This window comes from Accipiter gentilis, chromosome W (assembly GCF_929443795.1).
Source record: "Accipiter gentilis chromosome W, bAccGen1.1, whole genome shotgun sequence".
Classification (NCBI taxonomy): Eukaryota; Metazoa; Chordata; class Aves; order Accipitriformes; family Accipitridae; genus Astur; species Astur gentilis.
In genome coordinates this window covers 29,778,696-29,796,793 of record NC_064918.1, presented here as the reverse complement: position 1 = coordinate 29,796,793, position 18,098 = coordinate 29,778,696, and the positions used below count along the sequence as shown (strand labels likewise).

At 39.7% G+C, this 18,098-nt stretch overlaps 3 protein-coding genes across 8 annotated transcripts in view; 1 reads left to right on the top strand and 2 right to left on the bottom strand.

Annotated features, from left to right (window-relative positions):
- LOC126035464 (uncharacterized) overlaps positions 1–18,098 on the bottom strand; it is a 440,127-nt gene that overhangs the window by 224,154 nt on the left and 197,875 nt on the right. The gene's annotated exons all lie outside the window — the stretch shown is intronic.
- LOC126035469 (uncharacterized) overlaps positions 1–18,098 on the top strand; it is a 340,981-nt gene that overhangs the window by 155,372 nt on the left and 167,511 nt on the right. The gene's annotated exons all lie outside the window — the stretch shown is intronic.
- The window catches only part of LOC126035491 (uncharacterized protein K02A2.6-like), a 136,376-nt gene that overhangs the window by 20,138 nt on the left and 98,140 nt on the right, over positions 1–18,098 (bottom strand). The window lies entirely within an intron of this gene.

Here is an 18,098-nt window from a genome sequence, read left to right as displayed (position 1 = left end):
GTAGATAGCTCTATCCACAAGATCTTGTGGATCAATTTCTAATGGCCTACTAGAAAATTTGGTCTTAACTCTGGATGTGGGAAACATTCTGGAAAATATAAGATAACAAGGCTTTCATGTAGTTTTGTGAAAAACATTATTCTTTGCCTTCTGTGCTTTGCATGCAGAAGGTGTTTGATGCCTCATGGCTTTTATATAAGACTTAAACTTACTAACTTCTCTGCTCTGTGGCACTGTATTCAGGATGTAGAGTCCTCAGGCATTCCTACAGGCTCTCCAAGATTGAGGACAGGCCTTTGGATAATTTATAGACCATTTGATTATATGCCTTCTGATGATGGAAGAAGGTGTTTTTCATCCCCTAGTTAGGGAAAGGCTTGAGATGTCTCTCTCCAACCACCATATGATTTTCAATCATTTGTACTTAATACCTTCTTCCTCTCTGAGGACTGTAATGCTGGGTTTAGTTGCATAAGTGCTATTTTGGGGACTAGAAGCTATAGAAAAGTGTTTGGTCAAAAATTTGGTAGAACAGCAGCCACAGAGGCTATAATTTGCTAGTCTGTGTCATAGTTCCATCAGTTCTTTTATAAGGGTAAAGCGACTCCAGTATTTAACCATTTAAAATTTGGATTTTTAAATTAAACAATTGCCACAATGCCTTTGTGAATACAGTTGATTCTCCTTCTGCAAGGAATGCCTCAAGGCGTACAGCTGATGCTACTTTATCATTGTTTATCGCTTCCTTTTTATTCCTTTCAGCAGAGCAGTGATACTGTTTTCACATTTGTTCTTCTACGGGGATCGTAAAGAAACTGGCCAATTTCCTTGTACTTTGCATTCACCAACATCCTCAGATAGCCTGCTAGGAATTTGTTTTGATATACTAATGATTTACAAAATTAATTTCTCTACTTTTCTTTTAAGTAGCTTCAGGGAGTCTCTGATCTAAGTTGTCATTGTGTGCAATCTGTCTACTCTGAACTTGTTTCTCTTTTTCTAATCTGGTGTTATATGAATTTAACACAAGTTGTTATGTAAATACACAAACACCCATTAATATCTATGATGTGCTATCTATTTTTATATTTATACTGTGTGGTGTTAGAAACATCAAGTTTATTTATAGTTTAAGATTCATGTCTTATTTTTACATACCACATGTTGGAAAAGCATTATATAATTTCAGATTAAAATAACTTTTGAAAATTTGTCTTATAGAGTGCAGGCTAAGTAAAGGTAGATGGTAGTTCTGCATTTGAAGAAGCTTTACAGAACATTGATGAAGAACTTAAATTAGATTTCAATGTTAGACTAATAATTAATAAGAAATTTGAAAGCTATGAGCAGGTGTAACATCTTTGACCTTGACTGGAGTTTGGCCTTCTGCATAGGCTGCAGGACTCAATTTTATAGGAAGAGCTTGTTCTCTTTTTATTACTAGCATCATTCCCCATTTGAATGGGGAGTAGTATCTTAAAATGAATGCATGGTTATTATAACAGAATTGACTGAAAGCAGCTGAGAGGGTATATATATATACACATATATAAAAAAAAATATACACCCACCCACCCCCCTTTAAATTGTGCTGTTCAGCTGTTCTTTCTCTCCTTCATTCATTTTCCAAATAGTAAATGTACACAACCAAGCAAGCAGGAATGCACAAATACCACTGCATTTTCCAAATTAAAAATTAACAGTTGCATTTAGTAGTTCGCATAATTTCAAGCATATAAAATGTACATGAAATCCTGTACTAATTTCTATCTATTTTCAGTACATCCCAATTGACTTGTTATCCACAGCCTATTTTGTTCCAGAATGTTTGATATTCCTGTATTTCATGGACTGAACTGAGAGACACGGATTTGTATGGAAATTTACCTCATAAATATGATTTTGAAATGTTACTATTTTTTTTAAATAGGAATATTTGTCCTGGATCTGTGGTCTTCTGTGGCTTCTGGTGCTTTCTACCTTCTGTGTTTTCACCGCCTAAATCTCATTATGTGACAGCTGAAGACATTATCACTTTCGAATATTATTTTTCTTAGAAGCAATTGGCTTAGCCGAAGTCAAGGGAAGTTGATAAGGATTTTCTGTGCCTGCAGATGTAACCCATTTCACTTAGCACTACTGAGAAACTTCTTTCTTTGTAGCATATTAGGATTTCTTCTGCTGACAACTGAATATGTTCTTAAGTATATGTTTCATAATGATATCCTAAAGTGTTTTTTTAAAATTATTAAATATAATTTTCTTTTATGAAAATTGTAAGATCAAATTTTGATGTCTAAGTTTAACTCAACATTCTTCTATTCCCATCTTTTGAATCAAATCAATACTTAAGGTATCATTTTTCTTGAATTGCCTTTCTGCATATAGTATTTGTATTGAAATCTGTGAAGACAGTAGGTAAAAAGGGACGACGAAAGACCATTGCTTTTCCAGCATATTCTGCAACTTTAAAAGAAATTTTAAAACACTGCTGATTTAACATGTATTTGATATGTATCTGAGAACTGAAATGGTCAGCTGTGTCATTCGTTTATTCTTTTCTTCAGAAAACCACACAACATTTGAGGGATTTGATATTATCTATCTCATATTCAGTTAAACTGGTTACTATTCATCTGTATTCTGGGTGCTCTAAATACCTGGACCTCTTTACAGCTGTTTTACCATTTGTGTGATCTGACTGAGAGCATTTACAGGCTAGTCACAAGAAGCAAATGCACTTGAGCCTCGTTGTATTTTGAAAGTTTTGCCCTTTATATCAAATAGTACATTTGCTAAGTGCAAACCAACTGTCTTTTGGTAATAAATAAATAGATAGATTGCCTTCCTACCAGTAGGAATTTTATTTTTATATCTAGCATACAAAGTCTTCAGAAAGACCACAGGCAAAAGAAAGTGTAAGCGCTCATGTTGCATACATTGAATTCACTGAGTGTGTTTCTTCAGCTTAATTCAGCACTATGTTTCTTTGGCTTTAATAGTATTGCAGTGGAGGTAAGAACTATACCCAAGATAAAGAGAAGGAACGTGAAGGAGCAAAAAACAGGCCCCAAAATAAAAGAATTTGGGTTGGGTTTTTTTGTTTTGTTTGTTTCTTACTGTGGTTAACTTCTTTCTTTCTTTTAGTGTCACTCCAACTACAATAAAGTTAACTTACTGTTATCACTTTCTTAAACAAAGAACTGGAGCAATTTTCTGGAAGACAAACTGAATGTGTTGGGAGGAAGGTGTAGAATGTGGTTTTGGATCTCTAACGGACATATACTGAGAGTTCAGGCTTGCATTTCTAAACTTTTGAAGGATAGAAAGGGGCAAAAAGCAATGCAGATGAGGAATTGCTTGTTTGGCCCTGTATATGGTGCGTAGCATGCTGGAAATACTTTTCTTACGTTCAGAAGGACATTCTTTGTGTATTGTACCTTCTCACTCCTTAAATTACTTCTAAGTTTTTGAATAGTCTAATTTTAAAAATCCTGCAAAAGTTTTTTTTATTTCCAATTACATATTTACTGAACAGCCTTGTCTAGATTCAGACTGGAAGTGAAGTAGCACGAAGGTCTTTTCCTGTTGCTTTTTTGAAAAGTTACCTTGCATAGCTCTACTCTCTACTAGTGACAAATATTGTTCAATTAAGTATTTAATTAGTAAATCTTCAGGAACAACATTTACTAAACAGTGTGAAGTGTTTTATTACTTTTATTCCTGGGTGGTAAACTGAAGGCTTTGATTCTGCAAGGACCTACATACATGTGCATTTAATTTTCAGCTACTAATAGACCTCACCTGGCTGCCTAGGCTACTCTGGTGTTTGCAGGTGTGACTACAGTTCATTTAGACATGGTCAACCTAGCTTTAAAACAGCTGGTTCAGGTATTGCTAGTAGTTGAGGTATAGTTGAACTGATTTTTTTTTCCCCCGCTATGAGTTATTTTTTAGAGTCTTTATGTAGTTTCTTGGATGGTTTTGCAGCTTGTGTTAGTCTATATTGGTACCTGAAGTTTGAAGAAAGCTTGAATGGTTTTACTGAAGCTATAATTTCTCTGGTCTGAAGCATTGATGTGCTCTAAAGAAGTCTTAATGCTGTATTGCAGAAAGTATTTTAAATTTGAAATTTAGATTTTCATCCTGAAAAACCTTTCTTAAATTCTTCTTAATTTTATGGACTTTGAATAATCAATTGATTTTGAAGGAATGAGGTTTAAATTGTCACGGAGTTTTTTGTTTTATCAAAGATGGCAATTAAACAAAAATATGAAAAAATCTTAGTAAATAATATCTGGAAATTCAGTTTCATGTACAGTTTTAAAAATAGTGCACAAAAACATTCTTTTTGGCTTAACCAAAATGACATTCACTTAGTAGTGACTTAGTAATGTCATTTGCTGAAATGGCGTATTTATTTTGGTTTCAGTGGTCATTAGCAGCTCTGAAAAGATGATATTTTAAAATGGAGTTATAATGGGGTTTGCTAATGGCATACTAAAGTTAACCTTATATTTTATCATTTCAGTTATTCATGGTGGACAATGGAGCAGATGACTGGAGGATAGCCATGACTTATGAGCGTATTTTCTTTATCTGCTTGGAAATACTTGTATGTGCTATACATCCCATACCTGGGAACTATACGTTCACGTGGACAGCCCGGCTTGCCTTTTCTTATGCTCCATCCACAACAACAGCTGATGTGGATATTATTTTATCTATACCAATGTTCTTAAGGCTGTATCTTATTGCCAGAGTTATGCTTTTGCATAGCAAACTTTTCACTGATGCATCATCTAGAAGCATTGGGGCGTTAAATAAGATAAACTTCAATACCCGCTTTGTTATGAAGACCTTAATGACAATATGTCCGGGAACTGTACTGTTGGTTTTCAGTATCTCATTATGGATAATTGCTGCGTGGACTGTCCGAGCTTGTGAAAGGTAAGGTTGTTCTGTTTGGTTGGTTCTGTCTGTCTCGTTTTGCTTCTTTGGTTTTGTATTTGAAGGATCTAAATATTTAATGGAATGGAGCTGTTACCAAAATCCGGAATAAAACTCCTTAACGCCAATGTGAAGTTAAGAAGCAGGCACTTCGTTTATTGCAGCGCTGGGGACACGGGGGGATCGCTCCTCCAAAGGCGTGTCCAACTTGGTATCAAAATCCATCAGTTTTTATAGACTTTTTCCTGTCAGGTCATTGTTACATAAGCTCTTTACATAAAAATGCATACTATGCTCGCTCTTAAATTTAACCTTTATAAATGATTGGTCCTCTGATTATATAACCTTATCAATATTCTTATTTAAAAACAATCATTGGTCAGTTTCACTTAGCTCTACTGATTGGAATCTTTGATACTCAAATTGAGATGGGAAGGGTAAGGGGGTTTCCAAGCAGCATAACTGGTGTCCATGACAGTTTCCTTAGTTTCTTAAAACAAAACATAGAAAAAACAGTAACTTCCTGGTGAGGTTTCTATGGTCAGCTATTTCAAACTTTAACAATATTAACGTTCCTATAGTCACACATAACACAGTTCCTAAAGTTTCTATGGCTACATTTCAAACTTAACAATCCTATACATTATGCTTCACAATTTTACTTCTTAATCAAACCTAACTCTTCTATGTGATTAAATTTTGATTTCTTTTATCAGACTATTTGTAACAGAGCCTCCTGGCCTTTGATATGTTGAGTGCTGGTTGGATTTCACTCTGTCACAGATTGTCAGGAATGCTTTGCCTTTTAATCTGGAGGATTTATGTAGAGAAGTTTGTGCCACAGCACTTATTGTAGTATTGCAAATTGATTTCAATGTTTTTATTTAACTTTGCTAAAACGCAGGGAGTTGGCAAGATCAAGAAAGGGTGATGTACTGGTTTTGACTGGGACAGAGTTAACTTTCTTCACAGCAGCTCGTATGGTGCTATGTTTTGGATTTGTGACCAAAATAGTGTTGATAGCACACTGATGTCTTAGCTATTGCTGAACAGTGCTTACACAGCATCAAGACCTTCTCTGTTTCTCCCTCTGCCCACCCCCAGCGGGTAGGCTGGGGGTGCACAAGACGCTGGGAGGGGGCACAGCTGACCCCAACTGACCAAAGGGATATTCCAGACCATATACCATCATGCTCAGCAATAAAAGCTGGGGGGAAGTTTGGAGATACGGCATTTGTCTTCCCAATGTTACTGAAATCCGGAATAAAACTCCTTAACAGCAATGAGAAGTTAAGAAGCAGGCACTCCTTTATTGCAGCGCTGGGCACACAGGGGATCACTCCACCTAGTGTGTGCCCCTGTCTGATTTAATCATGCAGGTTAAATATACACCTGTCATACATATTCACTAGATTCCTGGGAAATATCATGCATAATCATCAATTGTCCGAAAGATCATTAGCATATGTAAATGTCCTTTTACGCAGGCGTAGTGAAGTCTCTGGTGGTCCTCATAAGCCCTCTGGTGGTCTCCCATAGTCTTCCTCACTTTGTCCGATAGTTGACCTCTCTTATACGATTCTGCGCAGTACGATTTTGCCATCATGTATTAGATTTACATAAAAGTACATTCAATGTTAATTCTTAAATTTAACGTTTCTAGTGATTGGCCCCCAGTTACATCACCTTATCAATATTCTTATACTATAACATTCATTGGTTAATCTTACCTATTCCACTAACTGGTCTTTTGATCAAAGTAGGGTTTCTAAACCACAAAGCTAAGGTCCATAACGATCTCTCTGTTCATTAAAACAAAACACTACAATCTAACAAATCTGTCTAAATTTCTATGGTTAACCGATCTAAGACAATACTTATTCTTTTTATGATTGCTTACAGCACATTTTGTATGTTCCTAGGTTTCTATAACTATTGCGAACTTCAAACTCCTATATTCTACAGTTTTTTCCCTTTTAACCAAACCTAACTTATGTAAAATTCTAATTTCTATCAAATATTGGTAACACCAAGTAACCATTATGTGTGATGAAGCCCTGCTTTCCTGGGAAAGTAAGATGGGAAGTAGTGAATGAATTCCTTATTTTGCTTTGCTTGTGCATACAGCTTTTGCTTTCCCTATTAAACTGTCTTTATCTTAACCCATGCATTTTCTCACTTTTACCCTTCAGATTCTCTTTCCCCTCCCACTGGGGGGGACTGAGCAAGCGGCTGTGTGGGGCTTAGCTGCCTACTGGGGTTAACCCACAACAGAGGCAAAGAGGAAGGGGGGGGGGGGGGAGGGGAGAGAGAGCGCAATAAAAACAAAAGGGGAAAAGAGATAAATAGGGGGTGAGAAAGCAACAGAGAGACAAAGAAGGAGAAAGGAAAAGTCAGAGACAGAGAAAGAAAGAGAAGGGGGGTAGAAAAAGAAAAAAGAGAAACAGGGAGAGAGGTAGAGAGGATGAAAGAGAAAGGAACAGAAAAGAGAACTTCTAAAAGAAAGATAAATAGTTGGACGGACGGAGGAAGTTAGAGAGAGAGATGGAAAGAGAGGGAGAGTAAGATATGAAGAGAGAAAGAGAGGGCAAAATAGTGAAACAGAGGGGGGAGGGAATAGGGAGAGCAGACAGACAAACCAAGAGAGACAGCAAAAGCGAGAGGGTGAGAGTAAGAGAGAGAGAAAGCACACAAGAGACAAAGCGAGTTGAAGACAGAAAAAGCGGGAGAGAGCTAAATACTGACTAAGAGAGAAAGCAAGGGGCAAAAGCAAAGAGACTGAGCAAGAGAGAGAAAGCAAGAGAGGAAAAGAGCAAACGTCATGGAGCAAAAGCAAGAAACTGTGTGAGAGCAACAGCAAAAGATAGAGGAAGAGTGAGCGAGAAAGGAAGGGGGAGCGAAACAGAGGGAGAGGGCAAGAGAGGGATACGGTGAAAGCGAGAATGTGAGTGTGAGACAGAGTGAATGAAGAAGGCGAGATAGAGAGGGGGAGAGAGAGAGAGAGAGAGAGAGAGAAAGGCTAGTGAAAGATGGAGAAAGTGAGAAACAGACATGTTGTTTTTCCTCTTCCTTTCCCTGTTTGCCTACTTTGGAAACTGTTGTGGTTTAACCCCAGCCAGCAACTAAGCACCACGCAGCCGCTCACTCAGTCCCCCCCCCCCCCATCCCACTGGATGGGGGAGAAAATTGGGAAAAGAAGTAAAACTCCTGGGTTGAGATAAGAATGGTTTAATAGAACAGAAAAGAAGAAACTAATAATGATAATGATAACACTAATAAAATGACAACAGTAGTAACAAAAGGATTGGAATGTACAAATGATGCGCAGGGCAATTGCTCACCACCTGCTGACCGACACCCAGCTAGTCCCCGAGGGGCGATTCCCTGCCCCCACTTCCCAGTTCCTATACTAGATGGGACGTCCCATGGTATGGAATGCACCGTTGGCCAGTTTGGGTCAGCTGCCCTGGCTGTGTCCTGTGCCAACTTCTTGTGCCCCTCAAGCTTTCTCGCGCCCCTCCAGCTTTCTCGCTGGCTGGGCATGAGAAGCTGAAAAATCCTTGACTATAGTCTAAACACTACTGAGCAACAACTGAAGACATCAGTGTTATCGACATTCTTCGCATACTGAACTCAAAACCTAGCACTGTACCAGCTACTAGGAAGACAGTTAACTCTATCCCAGCTGAAACCAGGACAGTTTATCTCGGCGATATCCAATATTTGTTTTTAAGCCTTGTTCTCTGTTAAATAAAATCCATTGGTAAAATTCCTATGGGTTTCCACAAGTGGTCCACTGAATCCAAGTATGTTCATTGAAAACTGAATCTGTTGCTGCAACATAAATTGGACAACTATTTCAGATCACTTAAGTTGTGCGCTTTTGGGTCAGGGGCTATCTTTGTTCTCTGTTGCGTGCTGCTTAGCACACTTGTATCAGAGAATAACACTTCCATATGATATGTTGCAGTGCTAATAAATGTAATATTTTTGGGGGGCGGGGGGGGGAAGCTAAACACTTCTGAAAGCTCCTGATGTTCAGATGAAGATGAATGCTTGCATGTGCTGATACAGCAGTTTAAGACTAACTATTCAGTTTCGATTGATGCTGAGCATGCTGACAGCTTGTGCCGTTAACCCTGCCCAGGCAGGAGTAATGCCCAAACTCGACATTGTTTTTCTCCTTGGAAATGTGCTGCCTGAAGTGGAGAAGGCTGAGGTGAGAGTCTGTAGTCTTAATTCACTCGCAGAGGGGAACACATCTGCGAGGTGGTGACCATTTAGTAGTGTCAATCAATTTTACTCCTTTTAGATCTGTACTAGCACTATGCACAATGCTATGCCGTGAACATATATCAAGTTGAGTTGGAACAGATACCAAAAAGGCGGTCAAAGAAACTCTCTAAGACTCGTTTTGGAGTTTTAGAAAGCAGGCATTCTTTATTGCAGTGCTGGATGCACGGGGGATAGTTCCACCTAGCGTGCATACCACAGCTTTAGCACAAACAGGTTATATAGAATAACTAATTTCATATTAATCAGATTAGTATACATATACATAAAAATGATTGTAACTTATTATCATAGTACTGCCTACATCCGATCATGTGCAATGAAGGATCCATTTGAGTTGAAGGGCTGCTTTTGCGACTACTGACCCATTTGAAGTTCTTGTTGGCTGTCCTTGAAGTCTTTATTCTTGTCCTTGTCCTTTGATCCTGAAGCTTAATGCAGTTTCAATCACGTGTGGTCAGTTTCAACATTGTTCTCCTCTAGCGTACAGGAACATCTAGTCATAAGAGCAAAGAACTGCAAAACTTAGGAGTAACTAGTTAATTGCTTGGCTATACTTTTGTCAATTGTTTCAATCATAGTGTTAGGATAAGGTTTCTAATAATTATTTACCAAATCTCACTTTTACAGTCACCTAGCAGCAAACCAGTTTCCACAGCTGATACAAAATATTAAAACCATCAAAATATTTAGACATACCATACAGAATGTATGGAAATATGCTATCAATTCCCTCCTTTCTGTTTGAGGCTACTAATTCATTTAGTAGTCTCACTTGAACATACATCGTGTCACAGCTCATTTAAGACAGCTAAAATTGACACAGATTATAACAATGATGATAACTACTTCTCTTGCTTTGTTGGTGCGACAAGGGAAAGCCTCAGGCTACCCAGTAAAGGTATCAACTAGAACTAGGATATATCAATATCCCTCTTTTTGAAGCAATTCTGTAAACTCAATTTGCCAATATTTTCCTGGAGAATTTCCTTCCTTAGTAATTCAAAAAAAGATTTTATTATTGGTTTTGGGATTATTACATATACAAATTTCACATCTGCTTGTAATTATTTGAATAATTATTGTCAGATCTCTATTCAAAATACACTTTTGTAAATGTTTAACAAGGTTTTCTGTTCCCCAATATACTTCGTTATGTTCAGCCTGGGCAATTTCTCTCATTATTACGGGTGGGACTCTTATTTAACCTGTTGGTGTTACGGCCCGTCCTGTTTCATTTTTGTTAGCCTGCAATTTAATAATTAATTCTTCATCTTTTTCATTATAATTTGGAGTTTCTTTAGGTAAATTTACACTTTTCTCTGGAACTAGTGCTAGGATGCCTTTTTCTGCAGCCTCTTTAGCAGCTCTATCAGCCAATCGGTTACCTGTTTCAAGGACAGTCCTACCTGACTGATGTGCTTTGCAGTGCATTATCGCGACTGCTGTTGGCTTTTGAATGGCTTCTAACAATTTCAGTATTTGTTCTGCATGCTGAATGGTGATTCCTTGTGCAGATAACAGTCCTCTTTCTTTCCATATTGCTCCATGTGCATGTAATTCTCCAAAAGCATACTTTGAGTCTGTCCAAATGTTGACTCGCTTTCCTTGACTTAGTTCCAGCGCTCGAGTAAGAGCTATCAATTCAGCCTTTTGGGCAGATACATTCGAGGGCAAAGCTCGTGATTCAATTACCTTCTCAGTAGTGGTTACCACATATCCTGATAAATGTTTTCCTTCACGGATGAAACTGCTTCCATCGGTATATAGTTCCCAATCTGTTTCTTCTAGTGGCGCATCTCAGAGATCCGGTCGGCTGGAGTAGACCTCTTCAATTGTCTGCAGGCGGTCATGTTCCAGTTCTCCTTCAACTTGATCAGTTGTTAAAAACACAGCAGGGTTAACGATAGTAGTAGTTTTTAAGTAAACATCGTCTTGCTCCAGCAATACCACTTGGTATTTCAGCATTCCACTAAGGGATAACCAATGCCTCGCTTTCTGTTTGAGCACAGTGATTACCATGTGGGAACATACACTGTAATTCTTTGTCCTAGGGTGAACTTGCGAGCTTCTTGGATCAATAGCACAGTTGCAGTGATGGCTCTCAGACAACCAGGCCATCCCAGACTCACATTGTCTAATCGCTTTGAGAAGTAGGCCACAGCTTGCCGACTTGGTCCCAGATATTGGGCCAGGACACCCAGAGCTATACCTTTTCTTTCATGAGTAAAGAGTTCAAATATCTTTGTGAGACCTGGCAGGCCTGGGGCTGGCGCCTCCATTAGAGCCCATTTCAGTTCTTTGAAAGCAGCTTTCCCGGCATCAGTCCAATCTATAAATCCATTGTTTGAGGTTTTGAGCTGCTCGTATAAAGGTCAGACCAGCAAGACATAATTTGCAATCCACAGGCGACACCACCCAACCATTCCCAGAAATGCTCGCGCCTCTTCTAGATTCTTAGGTTCAGGGAGACGACAAATTGCCTCCTTCCTCTGAGTTCCTAATTGTCTCTGTCCTTTCAGGATTTCAAACCCCAAATAAGTTACTTCTCTCTGGGTTATTTGGGCTTTCTCTTTTGACACTCGATATCCACCAATTCCCAAAAAGTTCAAAAGGCTAATAGTTAACTTTGTGCATTGTTCTTCTGTCTCAGCTGCAATTAACAGATCATCCACATATTGCAACAAGATTCCTTGATTATTTTCTTTCTTCCAAATCTCTAATTCTCATACCAATTGATTTCCAAAAATGGTAGGGCTGTTCTTAAAGCCTTGAGGCAAGACTGTCCATGTATACTGTGTTTTTCTCCCAGTCTCAGGATTTTCCCATTCAAAAGCAAAAAGCTCTTGACTGTTGCGATCCAAGGGAATACAGAAAAAGGCATCTTTTAAGTCTAACATTGTGAGCCATTCTTGTTACTCTGTTAGGGTTGTTAACAAAGTATAAGGATTTGCTACTACCGGGTGAATATCTTGTATTTATCGCTCTGAGGTCTTGAAATAACCTGTAATCTTTTCCATTAGCCTTTTTAACAGGCAAGGTTGGGGTGTTATATTTGGATTCACATTCTATTAACAATTTGTACTTTAGAAATTTTTGTATTATCGGTACTAACCCTTTCTGACTTTCCAGTTTTAGGGGTTATTGTTTAATTCTTACCGGACTCGATCCTGGCTTTAAATTAATTCTCACAGGCTCTGCTCTTTTGGATTTACCAGGAACTTCCCTAGCCCAGACGATTGGAATTACAGCATTATTTACTTCGACTGGTATGATCCTCTGCTTTCGGTAGCCGTCCTGTAACAACAAAGCCACTGCTTCGATATGTTTAGTTTCTGGAATTAAAATTTTAATCTCACCATTTTTAAATTTAATTTCTGCTCCCAATTTCTCGAGTAGGTCTCTCCCTAGCAGGGGTTTAGGAGAATTGGCAAATACAGAAACTGACGAGTGACCCATTGCTTTCCTAATTTAATTGCCAAAGGTTTAAAGAAGGGTCTAGCCTCTCGTTCACCTGTCGCACCAACAACACTAATTTCTTCAGAACTTAACTCCCCCTCTAAGGTGTTTAAAACTGAAAAGGTGGCTCCAGTGTCAACTAAAAATGCAATTTTCTGTTCTCCCAGGTTAGCTGTAACCAGAGGTTCTGCTGGGAGACTCCCCTCCGGTCGCCGTCACATACTTTCACTCAACTTTCCCAAGAAAGGGGGAACTTGCTGAGATTGTGCGGTTGAGATTGGGATCACTTGTGACCTCGCAGGTCTCAGGGGACATTCCCCTTTCCAGTGTCCTTCTTGTTTACAGTATGCGCACTGATTTGGTCCCAGGGGCTGGTTTAATCCCACTGGTGACCCCAATCCAGTTCCTCTCCCTCGTCCCATGCCAGCTCCTGCTTCCAGAGCAGCTACTAACCTTGCATTCATTTTACTCTGTAATTCATCTCTATTTCTATATGCCACCCAAGCAACTTCTAATAATTTTCCCCAATCTCAAGAATCTGCTCCTTGTAATTTTTGTAATTTCCTTCTGATATCATCAGAGGATTGTCCTATAAATAAAGGAGCCAACTGAGCTTTTCCTTCTTCAGATTCAGGATCCATATTAGTAAATTTCCTAGCATCTTTCCAATCAGGATCCTGAGTCTGAATCATTGTTTCAAAAGCGTGGGCTGTTTGATCAGGGTTTTCTTGATAGCTCCCAGCTGCTACTTTCCAATTATTTAAATCCAGGACAGAAAAGGGTACTTTAATAGTTGCCACACCCTCAGTCCTAAGCACCTGACGATGAGGAGATTGAATAACTTCATTCTGTTTAGCTCTTATTCACTCTGCAACAGGACTATTCATGGGCTCTCTTTCATCACTATTTCTGGGAGCAGTTCTAGGTGGGGCCCTTTGAGATCCAGTTATCATTTCAGTATCATCCTCTCGTTCTTGCTCGCGTAACTTTAAACATCTTTGCCCAATACTACATGCAGAACAACACCTTTTGAGCTTATTGTCACCTTTTTGTTTTTCTCTTTTTCCAAAGATGGCATAAAAGTATTGCTGGGTGGCATATTAATTCCACAATCCTTTTGCCACTCGGGATGATTCTTTAAGGTAAAGAACAAATCACAATACATAACTTCATCCCATTTCTGCTCACGTCTCAAAAATAACATAGGTTGTAACATGGTGTTATAATTTAGTGTCCCATTCACAGGCCACTTTTCCCCTTCATCAAGCTTATACAGAGGCCACCAATGATCACAGTATTTAATCAAATCTTCTCTCCGCATGTTACCACCCGGGACACCCCCCAGCTATTTCCAGTGCTTCAAAATACACCCCAGAGGTGACCTTTTGGGGAGTTCACGTGATTGTCCTGTTCCCATTATCAATACTTTCAATATACAAAAATAAAAAAATCGGAAAGTCAAAGCCTAAGTCAAAATACCAAACAGAATCAATCAGAGATCCAAGGTCATATCCAAAATCAATAGTCAAATCCCAAAGCCTTAATCGAAGTACTGAGACCAAACCAAATGGGTATCTCCGCCTTCAACCAGCGAGACGAATACCCTTTACCAGAGAAGTACTTCTACCAGAATACCAGATTTTTAAGGATCCTTTCATATTTCTTCCTTGCTGACTTCTCTTAGTCAGGCTTACAGGTAAGAGTACCAGAACCAGGTTAATCAAAAGAATGCCTTTAAATAAAATCTTACCAGTGGCCTTGGCTTGTGAGCCTGGGGAACGGGGATCAAGGGTCTCCCCGAGAAATCTCGGTGGCGGGTGGAGGCCCTGCGATCCCACGTTTGTCGAGTCTCAGAAGCCTCGTCCCATCTGGGTCGCCAAAATGTTACCGAAAAGCCGGTTGAAGAAACTCTCTAAGACTCGTTTTGGAGTTTTAGAAAGCAGGCATTCTTTATCGCAGCGCTGGATGCACGGGGGATAGTTCTAATAATTATGTACCAAATCTCACTTTTACAGTCACCTAGCAGCAAACCAGTTTCCACGGCTGGTACAAAATATTAAAACCATCAAAATATTTAGACATACCATACAGAATGTATGGAAATATGCTATCAGAACGGGCTGGCACTAAGCAGGTGTCTCTGCGCTATGCTCTCATTTATGGGATGTGTGTGGCCAATGTGGGACAAAGTACATAAGCATGTCTTCTGATGCCAAGCTGAGACAGCGAAAGAGAACAGTCCCTTACCACTGGGAAGAAGGATAAAAAAAAAAATCTCTTAGGCCCCAGAGTGCCAGCTACCTGACTAGGATGACAGCAGGAACAGGAATAGATGATGTTAGTGTCACAGGGCTATAGCCTGGTTTGGAAGCTGATGCAAAACCTGTGGAAGCCAGCGGGCTTTCGTTGGCTTCAGGGCCTTTCACGATGGATGCAAGAGTGGTTGTGTCCACTGTGTAGTCATGCAAGTCATGCCAAGTGGTTGGGATGAGCCTTGGATACAAACTTAAGTGTCAGTTGTAAGGAATTGTGTACATGTCTGAATATACGCTTTGTAATGCTAGGAAATGATTAAGGGACTGGAGCATCTCTCCTATGAGGAAAGGCTGAGAGAGCTGGGACTGTTTAGCCTAGTGGAGAGAAGGCTTGGGGGGGAAATCTCATCAATGTATATAAACACCTGAAGGGCGGGTGCAAAGAGGACGGAGCCAGGCTCTTTTCAGTGGTTCCCAGTGACAGGAGAAGAGGCAATGGGCACAGACTGAAACACAGGAGGTTCCATCTGAACATCAGGAAACACTTTTTTTTTTTTTTTTTACTGTGAAGGTGACTGAGCACTGGAATAGGTTGCTCAGGGAGGTTGTGGAGTCTCCCTCCTTGGAGATATTCAAAAGCCATCTGTATGTGGTCCTGGGCAACCCGCTCTAGGTGGCCCTGCTTGAGCAGGGAGGTTGGACCAGATGACCACCAGAGGTCCCTTCCAACCTCAACCATTCTGCGATATTGTGACATTGGGATGGGTGGCAGAAAAAAAATCTGCAACCACTGTTACTGACATGTATTGGGTTTATGTGGCAAGGTTGGGGGGAGGGGGGCAGGGGTCTGCAGGGGTGGCTTCTGTGAGAAGATGCCAGAAGCTGCCCCCATGTCGGACAGAGCCAGTTCCAGCCGGCTCCAAGACGGACCTGCCACTGGCCAAAGCTGAGCCAATCGGCAATGTTGGTAGCGTCTCTGTGATAAGAAAGGGTAAAAACCACTGCACAACAGCAGCTGTGAGAGGGGAGTGAGAATATGTGAGAGAAACAACCCCGCAGTCACCAAGGTCAGTGAAGAAGGAGGGGGAGGAGGAGGTAAAAGAGTTAGGAGTTGAGCCTGGGAAGAAGGGAGGGGTGGGGGGGAAGGTGTTTTTAAGATTTGGTTTTATTTCTCATTATCCTACTCTGTGATTAATTGGTAATAAATTAAATTAATCTTCCCCAAGTTGAGTCTGTTTTGCCCGTGATGGTAATTGCTGAGTGATCTCTCTGTCCTCATCTTGACCTATGAGCTTTTCATCATATTTTCGGGGGGGGAGAGGCAGTGATAGGGCGGCTTGGTGGGCACCTGGTGACCAGCCAAGGTCAACCCACCACAGGTGTGCATGAAGAGCAATTTATAATTGTCTTGGTGTTTTTATCAGAGAGGGAGAGGTGTCTAACAGCTACTATGAAATAAAACAGCTGTTTGATTTTTTTAATTTGTTTTTTAAAGACTTATTTTTTCCATTAATACACTAAATATTAACAAGGAACATTGACTTGCAGAAGATTACAGAAGGTATTCTGTGAACTGCAGAAGGTGAAAATACCTGTAAAATACATAGTGTATGCTGTCTTTGAAACAATACAACATACTGTAATACATAAACAAGAAATGATAGAATGATTAAAGATAAAGCATTACGACAGAAGGTTTGCTGGTGTAAGTGTTCAACAGAAGGATTTGATGTGAAAGAGAAGAAAAATATTAGTCCCATTGCAGCTTGACGCTGTTGGAGGGGAGAGGAGGATGTTGGCTGAACACTAGTTTTCCTTGTTTGGGCTTGTTTTCTACTGCTGCCACCTCTCTAGTAGAACTGGCATAAGACATGAGATTTAAAGAGGAGAGCATGGGAGAATACGGAAAGTAACTTGTTTAATAATCAGTCGTGTTGGAAAGTTCAATGGCTTCTCTCCAAATTTAATGTTTGGCTATGGTACATCTCAGGGGGAAGCTTAAATGTGATTATAAAACACTGCACGCCAACTGCTGGGTTTGCCGTGGGGTTATGGTGGTAGAACGTGGAGTTTACACTATAGAACGTGGAGTTTACACTATTGCAGGTGCTGTTTGGCAAGTGCACCGTCCATTTGCTGTTTCAGGCTTGCTTCTGGTAGTTACCAAGGGATGATGTTAATCTGTGTCCCTTTTCTTTCAGTCAGACACATTCTCTGTTGTTACTGAATAACCTAAATTTATCAGTTGTGTAGTCACTTAGTTTAATTAACTTGACCTGAGAATTATCCAAACTGTTTTCCTTTGTGACCTAAGTGTCAACCAGGGGCTAGGCTGCGCATTTCTGAGTCTCCAGTAGCATACGTGGGAAATGGCATTGCAAATGATTTACATGAAGTAATGGTCTTCTAATAAAAAACAAGTTCTCTCTTACCTGTGTTTCAGAAAGAAGTTACCTGCTGTTCTAATTCCTTGAGTTAAAGGTGATCTCTTATGTTATCCTGTATTTTGAAGAATGCATTAGATAATAGCCTGAAAATCTTCCCACAATCCATAATCGTAGAGATGCAACATTATCTGAAATTGGACAGTGAGATTTCAGGTCAAATATTTGTGCCCAAATGTCTTTATTTTTAATCATTCATCTTTTCAGAAAATCATCATACAATTTTAGAAGGTCATTAGTCTAAAGGTGTATCCTTGCCTGTTTAAACTTCCATGTGAAAGTGGAATCTTTTGCAGTTGATTCTTCCCCAGGCATTCAAAACATGATGTTACATTTAGTTAATTTAACACCAAAGAGGCTTTTCAGCTCGGTAACTTGCAGCATTAATTTTCTTCCTTTTCCAAGCATACCGGCATTTGACAAAAGTTTTGCTTGATAATTCTTGATAATACTGCATTTAGAGTGATATTTGCTCTGATGGTTACATCTCCTTGCAAGCAGATGGCATTGATTGCCTTCCCTGTTCTTTGTGTGTTGGGAGGCAGAAGGCCTGCTGATGCAATCAGTGTACCTTCAGTGATGGTATTTCTGAAGGCAAGGTGTGTGATTTTTAGAAAATGAGATCTTGCATAGACAATCAGTCAAGAAGCAGATGCTGTGGCATGATGTTCCGGTGTCCATTGGAGACACAACGATC